The sequence below is a fragment of the Pieris napi genome, chromosome 6, assembly GCF_905475465.1.
Source record: "Pieris napi chromosome 6, ilPieNapi1.2, whole genome shotgun sequence".
NCBI classification, from domain to species: Eukaryota; Metazoa; Arthropoda; class Insecta; order Lepidoptera; family Pieridae; genus Pieris; species Pieris napi.
In genome coordinates, this window is record NC_062239.1 from 7,642,347 (window position 1) to 7,656,514 (window position 14,168).

Sequence of the window (14,168 nt, forward strand, 5' to 3'; positions counted from 1 at the left end):
TAAGTGCATTATTTTTTACGTTTTAAGAATAGTTCATTAGTAATAGTTAGCGTAGCAGTATTGGCCTAGATGCTTCCGTGTTCACCAACCTAAGGTCGAAGGTGCAAACCCCGGCCGTGCACCAATGGAGTTTCTGTCTATGTGTGCATTTAACCCTCGCTCATACGGTGAAGGAAAATATGGGTGAGGCAACCGGCATACGTTAGACCCAGTAAGTCGACGGCGTGTCGGCACAGATGGCTACTTGCCTTTTAGAAAAAACAAATGATCACGAAACATACAGAAATTTGAGGCTTATGTAGCTGATGGCACTGATGATTCCTAAAAATAATCGTTTCTCTACTTAAAACTAATCACTTATTACGAATACTTGACTTAACATGTCGAGTATAATGGTTGCAGTTCCTTACAATCTCCTTGTAACCCTAAAACTTGGCGATTCAAAACAGTGGCAAAAAGATCTTTGCCAGCAGCTTTACTTCTTTAATTTGGGAACTAGTAGTAAGAACCTTCCAACTTTACTACGTCCAAATAGTAACGCTTCGATTTCGACGTCCGCAAAAACAGGTACTAAAATGGATCTATTATATCACAACATGAATGAAATAGCAAAGGACTGTCATTTTACACATTTTTTATAAATAATAATAGCAAGGAAACATCTCGAGCAGACTATTCCGCCAGTTTCCGTCGAGCGCCTCTGGTTTTACAGTTTTGAGGACGATGAGTCTTTCATCGGTATATCTGGTTATGCACGCGCGATCTTTTAAAGTAAAAGTAAAAAATCATTTAATCATATAGGTAACATAATGTACACTTATGACTCGTCAGTAAAGAAATTCATATTAATGCTTCTAATTTTACATTTACTGCCAGTTCTCAAACCAAGGGCGTAGAACGGGAGAGAAGAACTGGCAATAAACTCTCCGCCACTCTTTTTAATCGTCAAGTTTTTTTTTACACGACGTTTATAAGGAGCTGCAACCATTACACCATTTCCACATGACATATTAAGTAATTAATACATAATAGCAACATAAATTTAAAAAAAAACAAAGACTTGTCCTCTATCAGCAGGAGGCATGGTGAAATAGGAGCACGCACTTACATTCTCGTGGGAATAACACGCAAACACATAGTCGAAATAACTAACATCACCGCATATACTAATTCAAGTATGACCAGTCATCACAAGAAGCACCCGTACACAAGTATGACGCATGGCCAGCCACCGGCCCCCTTTACCTTCTGTTTTACCAACATCCATCAGTTTCTCCAAGTTCTCATGACCTCTTCGGATGGTCTGGCCGAAATATAATTCGTTGTCGGAATACGGTAGACTATTAAAAACACACTTTTGGCGAAATTTAAGCAGAAAAGTCATACAGAAAACAATTGACATAGCCTGATCTCATAGTATGACGAAAGATGAAACGTTTTCAAGAAATACCTAAAATTTGCAATTGTAAGATAAGCTGCAGCTCTGTTTATGCCCGGCTCCGCCTACTTAATTCGCAAATCAGTACTGTCCACAATTTATACCATACAATATTAAACAGTGTTTCCGTACCAATAAATCGCTGTTGTGAATACACTATTACTCTCACCGCAAACAGCTCTTGAATATCTTAGTAATTAGTGAAACACTCGCTTATATTTACATACTATGTTTAACATTGAGCTTAATAAGCATATTTAATCATGCTCGCGGCAGAATATAAGTATTGAAATAACATTTGCTGCCCGCGGTGAAATTGGATGGGTATTATGGTATTGTTACGAAGATGGGTTGACTGAAATGTTTTACGATATTCCACAAGTTAGAGATGTTTTCAGCAAGCTAAAACTTGGTTTCTGACCATTTCAGGAGAGAGTCTATCACATATTAGAAAACTTTAATTTGCATAAAGTTAGTTGTAGTAGTACGGTTTCAGGAAACCAGTTGTTTAGTCGTTTTCAGGACTGGTTATACCTCTTTGATGGAGAAATATTTTAGAGTGAACTTTCTAGGTGTTCTCACACAAAGACGGAATGATACGCGAAAGAGAGGGATGATCGGAACCTTCTCGAAGCCAGACTGAACATTCTAGAACGCCGTACGACAAGGACGGAGCGAGCGAAAATGGGTCCAACACAGCTTTGCTGTCACCAGCATACACTAAATAAATAACAATAAAAATTCAAAATCAAATAACAAACAAACATAAAACACGAGACAATGCAACGAAAATCTCAACCCGACCGACTGATATTCCAAACGATAACTTTTACATTTTATCTTTAAAGACGTAATGCCTTATAGATGCCAAGTTGTTCCAGCATTTATTGCATTGTATCGGAAACTACAGCGAAAAGACGCTATTCTATTTCAGGGACAATGAGCAGTTTATTTATCCCTCCTGAATTATTCTTGCATAATGTCTTTATGATAATATATTATAGTAGCTCAGAATTTATATTAAATTATTAAAAAAAGGTTTTAAATATGTAAAGAAGTCAATCAGTTTGCATTGGTGTTATCCAGGCATAACACAAAGAAAGCTAGCATAAATCAAACATTGAAAATTTCTCATTATTTATGTGGGAATGAGTGCTGCGCGCTGTAACTGTTCTTCAATCCCACAAAGAGCTTTTATGTGTGTATTAATGTTTAGGGATGTGCTGGCAACAATCGAATCTTCTGCTTGAAGATTTGGTACGTCAAAATACGAAGGAACAATGGTTGGTATATATTTTCTGTGATTGCTTATTAAATAAATAATGAGGGCATGTCAACTATGACATTATTTACATTATTTGCTTTTCAGTCTCAAAGGAAAACACATTTTAGTTGGAATGTATAAGAAATCATCAAATTTTCCTTATTACATGACTCGCATCGTTAAAAGAATGTAACTTACAGAGGAAAATATTATTTTGTCACAAATATGATAATATTATATAATAATATTTCCTTTCCTTAATAATGAGTTTTCCATACTTGTTATCAATACATTTGAACAACAACTGATGTGTCTGGATATATCAATTGATTCTTCAGATATGTGCTGCGTGAACATTAAACACTTAAGTATTTCCGAACCAATTCGAATCAAATCAAATCAAAATACGTTTATTCAATTTAGATGCTTCTTAGAGCATGCTTATGAATGTCAACAACGTTTACAAAATTCACGAAAGAGCAAGACTACGCCATCCGTTCGCAAAACTACCAGGAGGCCTTGTTCTGAGAAGAACGGGCAAGAAACTCAGCAAGTTTTGCCCTCCCTCTACACTACAATTATTCAAAGAAAAATTCGACTTAGAGTCCTTTAAGAAAAGAGCGTAAAAGGGTGACAACTTGGGAGCCTTCTGGCATTGTGAGAGTCCATGGGCAGTGGTATCACTTAACCCCGCAACCCCACCGCGCGGGCAACACAATTTGTACCGTTAATATAAAAAATAAATCTGGTGAAGCGTTCCTAATGTTGTAAACTTCCACTCTATAATGGTGTCTGTATTTGTATCAGAGTTACTTGCTTTGAGAACTTTTTCCATGGATCTGGGCTGAAAGAATTTTAATAATAAATAAAAGTTCTTACATTAAAATTCGATCAGGTATGACACATCCCTGCATTTATATTTTATCGATAAATGATCCCATCCCTACTTATTTAAAAGTGCAATATTTGGGGTCCGCGACCTGAACACAGTACAAAGAAAGTGTTTTGTTGAAAGTTGATACCTCCTTCCTACAATCACTGAGAAAGCTAGACGATGCTCAAGTGATATTGAAATATAGGAAATCACATTTTTTTATCTGGAAACTTATGAATAAAGTATTAGCATTTATTATTTTTCCACAACTGAGCGTTTTTCAAGGCAGTTTTTGCCGCGCACCACCACTTTGTGGAACCAGCTGCCCACTGAAGTATTTCCGAACCAATTCGACTTAGGGTCCTTCAAGAAAAGAGCGTACAAATTCCTGAAAGGCCGGCAACGCACTCGCGAGCCCTCTGGCATTGAGAGTGTCCATGGGCGGCGGTATCACTTAACATCAGGTGAGCCCGTTTGTCCCCTGTTCTATAAAAAAAAAATACCATTCAATAATCAATAGTATGAAAGTACCTACTAATCTACAGTAAATCTTACATTAAATTTAGCTAATAAACGTTAGGGTTTCCTATACTTTTTCGTTCGAAAACAGATTTTTTATTCACATAGAGTACGTGCCTAAAAATAAAACATGGTATGTATTACTTTTGAAATTCATGAAGTAAATACAAGATGTAAACGTATAATGATGGACTTAGAAGTTAAATTAGATCGAATAAAAAACAAAAATGTTATTTTTGTTAGTTAAGAATATTGTAAATAAAATATTTGTGTGTTATTAAAAGTGTAAGCTTCTCTATAAAAGTGGTAGCCGAAGTACGACCAATTAGGGAGTTTTTTTTTTCAACATAAAATTAAACCTCTATTTCTGATATATTCTATATGTGTAGATTACAACCGACAGTCATAAATTGAATAAAAATCATCGGCAACATCACGAATACCATTAGTCTTTATTTTTAAACGTAAGGTCAAAGTACTGGCGAATCCAAAAAGTTTGTTATTTACAATCGGATACTGCGCCATTCTTGTATTTAATTTCCCGGAACGTTTTACCTTTGTAATTAGGAGAGTCATGAATTGTTAAGTTCTCTGCGGAGGGCTGATCCACAGACTGATGTAAACTGTAAGATTTATTTAAAAATGTTTTATCTACATCACCAAATTTAGTTTAAAAATTATTATCCTAAGGTAATTTATGACTTATTTTTAATAGCTTATTATGTTTTATTCTTTTATATATCACAGCATTCATACCCATGAATTGGTATTATACTATTTTGTTGTAAATACTTAAATTAACTTTAGCCTGCGGGCTCACGTCCATAGCTAGAACCACAAGATAGCTCTGAACGAGTCCGAGACCGCTGTCTTGTCACGGACGCTGCCTGGAGCTCTCATTCAAATGCTGCACTGCAACTCATCTTGACCAGATAATTTCCCACGGCAGGTGAATAATAATTTGCGACTTTTAATTTCGTGATCTGTGGATGGTGCAAGTGTTCCCAATAGGGTATTGTGGGGCTGCGATCTAAAACAGATAGAATGTCAGAACGCTGACACGAAGAAATTGACATTCGAAGTTGTGAAAATAATTATGTGTCAAAATATTGATTTGTATAATAATATTTTTTTATTTACACTTCGTTATCTTATACAAAAACATACATATAAAAAAGTAGGTTACATAAGTTAGGCACCGAGCGGCCTTATCACTAACAAGCGATTTCTTCCAGGCGACCCTAATATGGAACAATAGAAAAAGAAACACCTACAGAGGGTAAAGTATAAGAAGTGCATAAATAATTAACAAAAAAAACTCAAAATAACATATAACACTAATCAAATAAAAAAACTAAAATAATATGTATAAACAAAAATGCAAAAACTAATCCAAGGGTTAATTGTTACACAATATATATATATATATATATATAAGTATATATATAGTATAAGTAGTAGCTAATTATCAAGCAGAAGAAAAATTACCGAAAAAATATTATAAACATTGGGTCAGAGGCCGCTCTTAACACCTTTAGTTGTAAAACAAATTAGCATATAACGATCGTGGTGGGTTGGAATAAACATGTTTATCCGATGTATACAGATTCTTGATGCCATTTTCATCATTGGGTGTTAGACGGGCGTCCCAGCACTGGCTCTGGTTTATGTAAAAAATGCATAAAAGGATAGTCATGGATATTTTAGCCACTCACAACGTTAATAAAGATTTTAAGCAATATTGGAAACATACTAATAGGTTGATTCCTACAGCAGGTGTTCCTTTAAATGTGACTGGTGTCTCGGAACCGATTTAAATAGCAAACATGTTTAGGGACACTAAAGGTTTTAAGGTTCAGCCACTACTCACAACTGTCCTCCCTCCAGTCCTCCTGTCCAGTCCTCTTGGAATCAGTCCATCAGAAGTTGCAGCAGTTCTACGAGGATAATTTGAGGTAAGTCACCAGATACGATGGTTTTGGCATCTAACACCTTTGGCACTCGGGCCTGCGCTTGGCTATAGTTGGTCGTACTTCAGCTACCACTGAGCAGATTTGTTGTGGGTGGCGAATGAGGGATGGTGGGAGTCTAATCTAGAGGCTGGACTACTTTCTAAGAGTCCTATACATCGCCACTTGCGGCCCAGGATCTGACATATTGTCGATTTATTGGTTAAATTAAACTAAATTTCCATTTAGAATTTTATAGCCTGAGTTTTAATTTGTTTTGCAGGCAAAGTTCCGATAGTTAAATACGTAATTTAAAACTATTTTCACAAGTCTTAGTTAGGGCATATTTAATTAGTATTACTGTTTACATTTTCAACTGTGGCTGTAAGTTCGTTAGATGTTATGGTTAGCCACATTGCGCCATTAGCCGACTAACTAGAAAAGGTTAAGCACATTATTAATCCTTAAAGGATCCTTAAAAATAATGTTTATATTCTGCCTTGAAATGAGGGTGAATGTTCTTCTTTACTTTCATTGTCTGCAAATCTACTCAATCATAACTTACTTTACCAATTATCACTTATTTTTATTAGTATAATAATTTAAAAATATATTTTAGTTTCAATACAAAGCATAGAAAAGAGTCAAAATTTGATTTTCACAATACGGCATTGTTATTTATGCAATACAAATAAAAATTCGAATTTTAAATTTATATGTATTGTTTGAAGGACACTGACACTTTAAAGATGCCAACAAGTTTTACATTCCTATTCTTATTTCAAATTATAAAAATGTTTCTTAGAAACGCAACTGCCAGTATCGAAATTCATAAAAACCTGCTCTGCATTAGAATATAAAACATTTTTGGTCAAGATAATTCAAACGACATTTAAAATTCGAACGTTCATTACATATTTTAAAGTTAGGTATCTCAAAATAGGGACGTAATAGAAAAATGAATAGCATGGTTTCAAAATCAATTATTTAGGAGTTTACAGCTGTGCTACTTTTCTCATTTTACCAGACACGTAGCAAAGTTTAAGCTGCATCCTAGAGTCCTATTCTTTTTCACGTAATATCAAACTGTCGATATAACTGTCTAATAAGATGTCTCGAAACACAAACACATTGTATCTAAAGAATTGTTATATGTATTCATAGAATGAAGGTAACTACTATAAAGTCTGTTAAACAAAAATCTCATTAAAATAAACACAGGTGTAGCCTATATCTACCAAATGACTGATATAAAACGAAAATAGCGGATATTTGATATAACCAGTTAACTAACAATAACCCGAATGTGGAAGTAATCAATATGTGTAAATTTTAATGTATCCACGCTTTAATCACCGTCAGTAGGATACTGTAGGTACTAACCGAAGTATCAAAAAGAGGTTTTGTTCATCAAAAACACGACAATTCTTGTCAAACTGCGAGTAGGTGAAATAACAACAAAAAAGATAATTGCTAAAACAATTGCTTGTTGCTATCGATTTTTTAAATTTCCAACGATACTTTCGTTATAGATATCGCTTATATGAGAATAGTCATAGACTAAGCTACATCTCGGATACTTAAGCGATATCAGATGATATTAGAAAAAGATTGCGCTTATATGAAACTTGTAGGGATTGCAGATTGATAACCTTCCGGATATTTCATTCAAAATGCATTAGAAATATATGGGATATGTATACGAGAAAAATGAGTTCTGTGCGACTCTCATCTCATCTCATTCAGTAATTGGATTGGATTAAATATATGGATTAGGTAAGTTTATACAATATTTACATGGTAAGTTTATAATATCATAAATATTAAATATTTCTATTGCAATCCCTTTGCCCCGCATAAGCAATACCTGCCTTGCGATTCTGTAACTCAAACTCGAAAAGTAAGTTACAGAATCGCAAGGCTGCACCCCTCTGACGCAACACCATTATAAAAGGTAGCGGACAACAGACATGGATAGCCCAAGGGCTATACGCCCGCCCCAGTGCCGTCCTTCATCAGCAGGCTGCGAAAACCGCCAGCAGGGGCTTGGGAAGAGGAGCGAATACCTAATATCGGTCCGGTTAAATCCTCAATTAGTAATAAGTCTATAATATAGATAATTTATCGTGAACCTCATATCGCGGCGATTCACCTGTTAAGCTAAGATATTTAGTTAAATTCAATTAATGTAAATATATTTTGTTTTTTTTTTGGATTCAGCGCTGGCCCTCAATTTATATTTGTGGGTGTATGTTTTACGAAAAATACACAAAAATATTTTAATTTATTTCGAGATTGATTTTAATTAATTAAATACAATAACCTTTCAATCTCAACAATTTGGGTTTATTGTTTTAATTATGGAGGCATCCAAAATCCATAGCAGCTTGTGCTCCAGGGCCGAAGCATAACCAGTGTACTCTCCCCTTCCACATAGGAAGAGTCCTTATTTAGGTACACATATTGGATTTCAATTTATTACATTTATTTGTTCTGCTTTAACGAATATTGCGACCGGTCTATAAGAATTGGTGTTTGGTTTTTATGTCAGGAATCAAATCTATTAACAGTCACTTTAACTCTTAATCACACATCGTACCTATATATATTGTGACCAAGCCTAGTAAGTAATGTAATTACATAAATTTTAATTAGCTATAGACTATTAAAAAGCGTGCTTTCTAGAAAAAATAATAATAGAAACTTCTTCTCTTCTCGTTATCCAAACACACTTCTCTAGCTTGCGACCTAAATTGCTTATTTAAAGAAATTAGGTAATTTATATTGAAATTAAGGTCAATTTATTTAATCCTAAAAAAAATTATCTATATTCTGAAATAAATTGCTTCACGTAATAAATGAAAAATAATATTATCAGGATATTAAGTTATTGAATCCTAAGCATACATATTATCTTACTTTTAAATGAAGTGAAAAAATCGTGTCAAAACACTCACCGAATGCGAATAGAATTAATAATTAGAATGTTAATTAAACAATGATACATCATGCTTATATTCGCATAATGCCTCTCCCCGGGTGATTAATAAATCTATGCATGTCATAGACTAACATCGCACAGAATCAAAAATCTTATTTTTAATTATGTTATACGCTGTGGAACTGTATAATGACTACATAGATTAAGACCCTTCACTGAAAAAATATTTTTTTCTAGGAAATTGTAATTATTTACTGAGATTATTAATATAGACACAATTAAAATGTAATAATATTTATCGACATGCAAATTAGCATTGTGATTTTTTTCAAGAAGTTGGTAATACAATTTCTTGAAAAAAAATGTTTACCTATGTTTTAATTGCTTTGTTATGTTCTATTAGTTGTGTCTAAATAACTATGTCTTTTTGAAGTTCTTTCTTACCATATCTATGTATTTCTTTTCTCACAGTGGTATTTGTCCTCCTTTTCATTAAATTTTGTCAATTGTATTATATTATTTATTATTGCAACGAAGTGTTAATAAATAAAATAAATAAGTAAAAGCTAAATATGCTGTAACACTATCATTTAAGGGTTAAATAATTATACTCTATACACGTATTACTCTTCTAAATATTCCATACGCAGTGCTAAGTGCTCGCCCGTGTTTCACATTAAGGTATACAGGTACATTTAATTCTTCACACAGTAACATTTGAATTTACTTTAATCCTTCCATTACTTTTCAAAACCGAGAATTACTCTACAGCTACGAATACTTCGAAAACCTGGGTCACGGCAGACAAGGCCATTTTAAATAATTAAAAAAAAAAGTGAGGAATAATGGAGCAACAAAAAAAAACTAAGCTTTTGGCGCCTCTTTATGCTTAATGTATTGAGTGTCACATATAAATTTACTTTGGAAATCGATATTCTTGTTTTACCATATATTAAGATTTAAGACACTAAGACCCTTCAAGATTTAAGCGTAACAATTTTAAACAGGCCGGCAAAGCACTTGCAAGTATTCTGGCAGTGTGTGTCCATGGCTTTATGACTTCTGGTGAGCCTATTTGTTCCAGTTCTATAAAAAAAAATGTGTGCGTGTACTAGGTGTACACACGTAAGAAGTGAAACTTCTTTATGACCTTATTTTTCGAAAAATGATCTACTATATGCAACTTTACAGAAATTGGCTAAATAAAGTTAAATTAGATAAAGTTTAACAAAAGGCTTTTATTATCATAGACATGAATACAAATACAATTATTTCATTTTAACTTATTACTGTACTACTATGTAGTACTAAGATTATTACAGAATTTCATTAATTGTAATAGAATTATTAGTATTACTATCATTGTTATCGTTATTATATATTTTTGTTACTAATGGCTTCGAATCTCTTCGGATCAACCGTGCTAGGGACAAGAAAAAGATGGCGCGTAACCGAAAAATGTGACAAATGTGTGTAAATTTTTTTCCAACGCCGATAAAGAAGTTTGACTTCAAAAAGCAACATGGCGCGTAACCTGCTACAAAATTTCTCTCATACGTCGATAAAGAAGTTTCACTTCAAAAGATGGCGCGTAACGGAAAAATGTGACGCGTAACGAAAAAATGTTACACAAAATTTTTTTCCAACCTCGATAAAGAAGTTTCACTTCAAAAATTGGCTATTTACTACGTCACGATTTATAAAAACCAACAAACCAGAGGGAGACAGAAACAATTCTGTCCCTGTCTAGCTGTAAACGCCATTTACAACTCACACCAAAATCTCTCTTTGTAGCAATTTAATATGTGGTCGAATATAATCTGCGATTTGTGAAGTAATAACATTAGTATAGTCTAAAGTATAGTGCATTTGTTTGTAGTAGTTTGTTGTCAACAATCCACATCGCCCGCAAGTCAAAACTTTCAATCCCACAAAGAGCTTACTTGAGAATAGACAAACTTAGTGATGTGTAAATCTATCGATTTATTAATCGACGATTATTAACGATATTATATTTAATATCGTTTTAATTACGGCCACACATGTTAACCTCCCGGTGTTACATGGGTTCATATAATATGTTCATGAATACAAAACTGAATCACAAGAATTAACTGCTCTGATTTATTTAGGAATCTTCTAGGCTTTTTCTAACGTATATATTAATATTATACCTCGTCTTTAGCAACTTATTTGAGATTTCCACAACATTGACCAAATAAAAGTCCTTGTTAATTTTTTCTTTCATATTTTATTATAAGCAGTTTAATTGATTATAAGGAAAAATTATTGAAAACATTAACATCTTTAAATGATATAGTTTTATTATTAAAACTTATAAAAATGTACGGAAATATATAATTTATGGAAATCTATTTATTGTTATAGTAATATCATCATCACGGAAATAAGAAAATAGTGCAAATATCACGCAGCGTAGGCTTTTCTAGAACTGCAGTATTATGTGTCAGACTTTTTAAGAAAGAAATCTTTTTTGTTATAAACTTCACGGACAATATAAAATCACTCAAAATTATTTAACAAAAATCCTTATAGTATCGATATATCCCTTGAGGCACTACGAAGTGCAATATCGGATACAGGGTTACGTCAACGGAATAAAATTGCGGGAATCCGCGACACAAGTTGAGTGTTGAGCTAGACTCTCAGGATGTAATCTCTAAATGATTCTTTGCTTTTAAAGTTCCTATTTTTAAAAGCTTATAAAACGATCTTCTTGCATCTCAGGAAAAATTAACTTGAAAATTTGTTTTAGCACTGTACAGTAAAAGTGTTGTGATGTGGTGTTAGAGGCGGATGCTTAGCATTCTCTAGACAGCTAAGAAAATAATCGTGTCCATACTACGACAGTTACCGGTACTAAAACGTCCTTCAACACTTGTATACCAACGGATCCTGATGAAAGGATTTTTTTGGACATTTAACGTAGAGGTCCAGATTATAATTTTTTGTATTGTAACTGGCTGAGTGTAGGTCTGGACTTCGATACCTATCTAAGGCTTATTAAGGCTCATACAGGTCTTGCCATCATCCAGGCGCTGAGGCTTGCCGATGACAGAGGGGGAATGGAGGAAATTGTGCCACTAACACGACCTTCAGAAACGAAAAGCGCGTTTGAAGAAGTAGAATTGCTAGTCGCTATGTGATAACAATGGGGTTAAAATAATAATAATATTCATTAATAATGATTAATATTAATTAATAATTGCTAATCATATTCTTCAATTTTGTAGGAAATAAAAGATTATTCTTATTATTATATTCTTATTCCTGATTCGTATCGGAAACATATTGGTAATAAAGTTGGAAGCCAACCTTTTTATCATATTTAAATAGCTTTTATTTTACTTTTATATGTATAGGTAATGTTTAGCCAATTTATTTTCTTTTCCAAAAAATTTCTGTTAGAATACACGTTTTTTTTTTGCTTTTATTAAGCTCTTAAAAAAAACGAAGTCACTGACGCACTTGAAGCGTTTCCGTAAGATATAAAGTAAACCTCAATTCGACATATACACATATACAAAGTTATAATAACTTGTGGTTTACATTTATGCCGTGATATATTCAACGAGAATTTGCGGTAAAAGGCATGTGAATTAGTAGTTTCGTTATTATGCGGTTCGGTTTCAGTGTTATAAAGTAATTTAATATGATGCATACCACACATTACACAAAACAACGTAGAAAATATGCTAAACCTCATCATTAATACAGGTCCATAATGGGTTCCTATATGTAATAAAACTACTATAGGCACCGTGATAAAAATGATCGTAAAAACCAAAATATCATTTATTTGTGTTGGTACAATGTGTACTAATGAACGTCAGTAAAACCATTAAATTTACATCTGCCAGTTCTCAAATTAAGGTCGTAGAAAGAATGGAAAGAACTGGCGATAAACCACATCTTTCCTCTTCTTCGCAGTCGTCCTAAGCCCTAACTGATACGTCGACTAGCTGCCTCCACATCACTCTATCCTCAGCTTGTCTCATGACATTAAGGATGTTGAGACCCATTGTCTTAATTCGGTCAGACTTAACTGCTGCCATCGCTCCATTACCAGTTTGTCGATACTTTTCAATTATCTCCTGGCTTTATGGCCAAAGTGGCTTTGACCCGTTGGTAAATAATAGTTGACAGTCTTAGTGGTCTTTAGGTGATTGATATTTGGTTAATTTTGCAGTCCATGGTATTCGCAACATTGTACTCCTACATCACATCTCAAATGCCCCTTTTTCAGATCTCCTACGCTCTTTTAAATCGTGAAGGTTTTTTTTACAAATGCTTGTAAGAATTTGCATCTGCAACCATCATTATGCTCCTCATCATATGGGTTATTGTAATAAATAAATATGAAAACCAAACATTTAACTTATATCAACAAGAAATTGGAGCATACACTAACACTACTCCGGGAACAACGCAAACACGAAGAACCATACTAAGCTTAGTTTCGTAATAAAATGGTCCATGGATGGACTTCAAACAATCGTTGCCTAGGGCATTGGTGAAAGATTCCAACGTAATAAATAAGAACGTCATTGCTTTCTGCGTTTAACAGGCGTGTATAATTATTGTGAATTTAATTTTGGCAACAAGTAATAGTGTCACACAAGTCCCGATTAAAAAACATACTACCTTATGTATATGTTCAACACATAATATCTTACTAAAATTTTTAACAATTTAAATTATTCCGTCATTTCACTTTCTTTATAATAAATACTAATTTATGCGTGTTATTCCGTTGAAAACTTTGTTATTGTAATTACTTAACAACTGGCGTAACTGTGCCTTCATCATTATTTAGTGTTTTATATTATTACAAAAATTCTAAATGGCAACTAGGAAATTTATGAACAATGAATTGAATGAATTTATAAATTCTTAGGGACATAATATAAATAAATAATTTATATGAATATTTAAATTACTGCCGGTATCACGTGACTAGACGTTTGTATTTTATAAGTAAAGCCTCGTGACACAATCACTCATTGGTCAATATTATTTCTAATCAATTTATATTTTTAATAATTATTTTTTATTGCATAATATAATATGTTAATGAACGACGTCAAGACCTAGACGATAAAGTCATCAAAGTATAAATATTTAATGGGATTACAATTCGATAGTTTGTTTCTTAGTGAAAG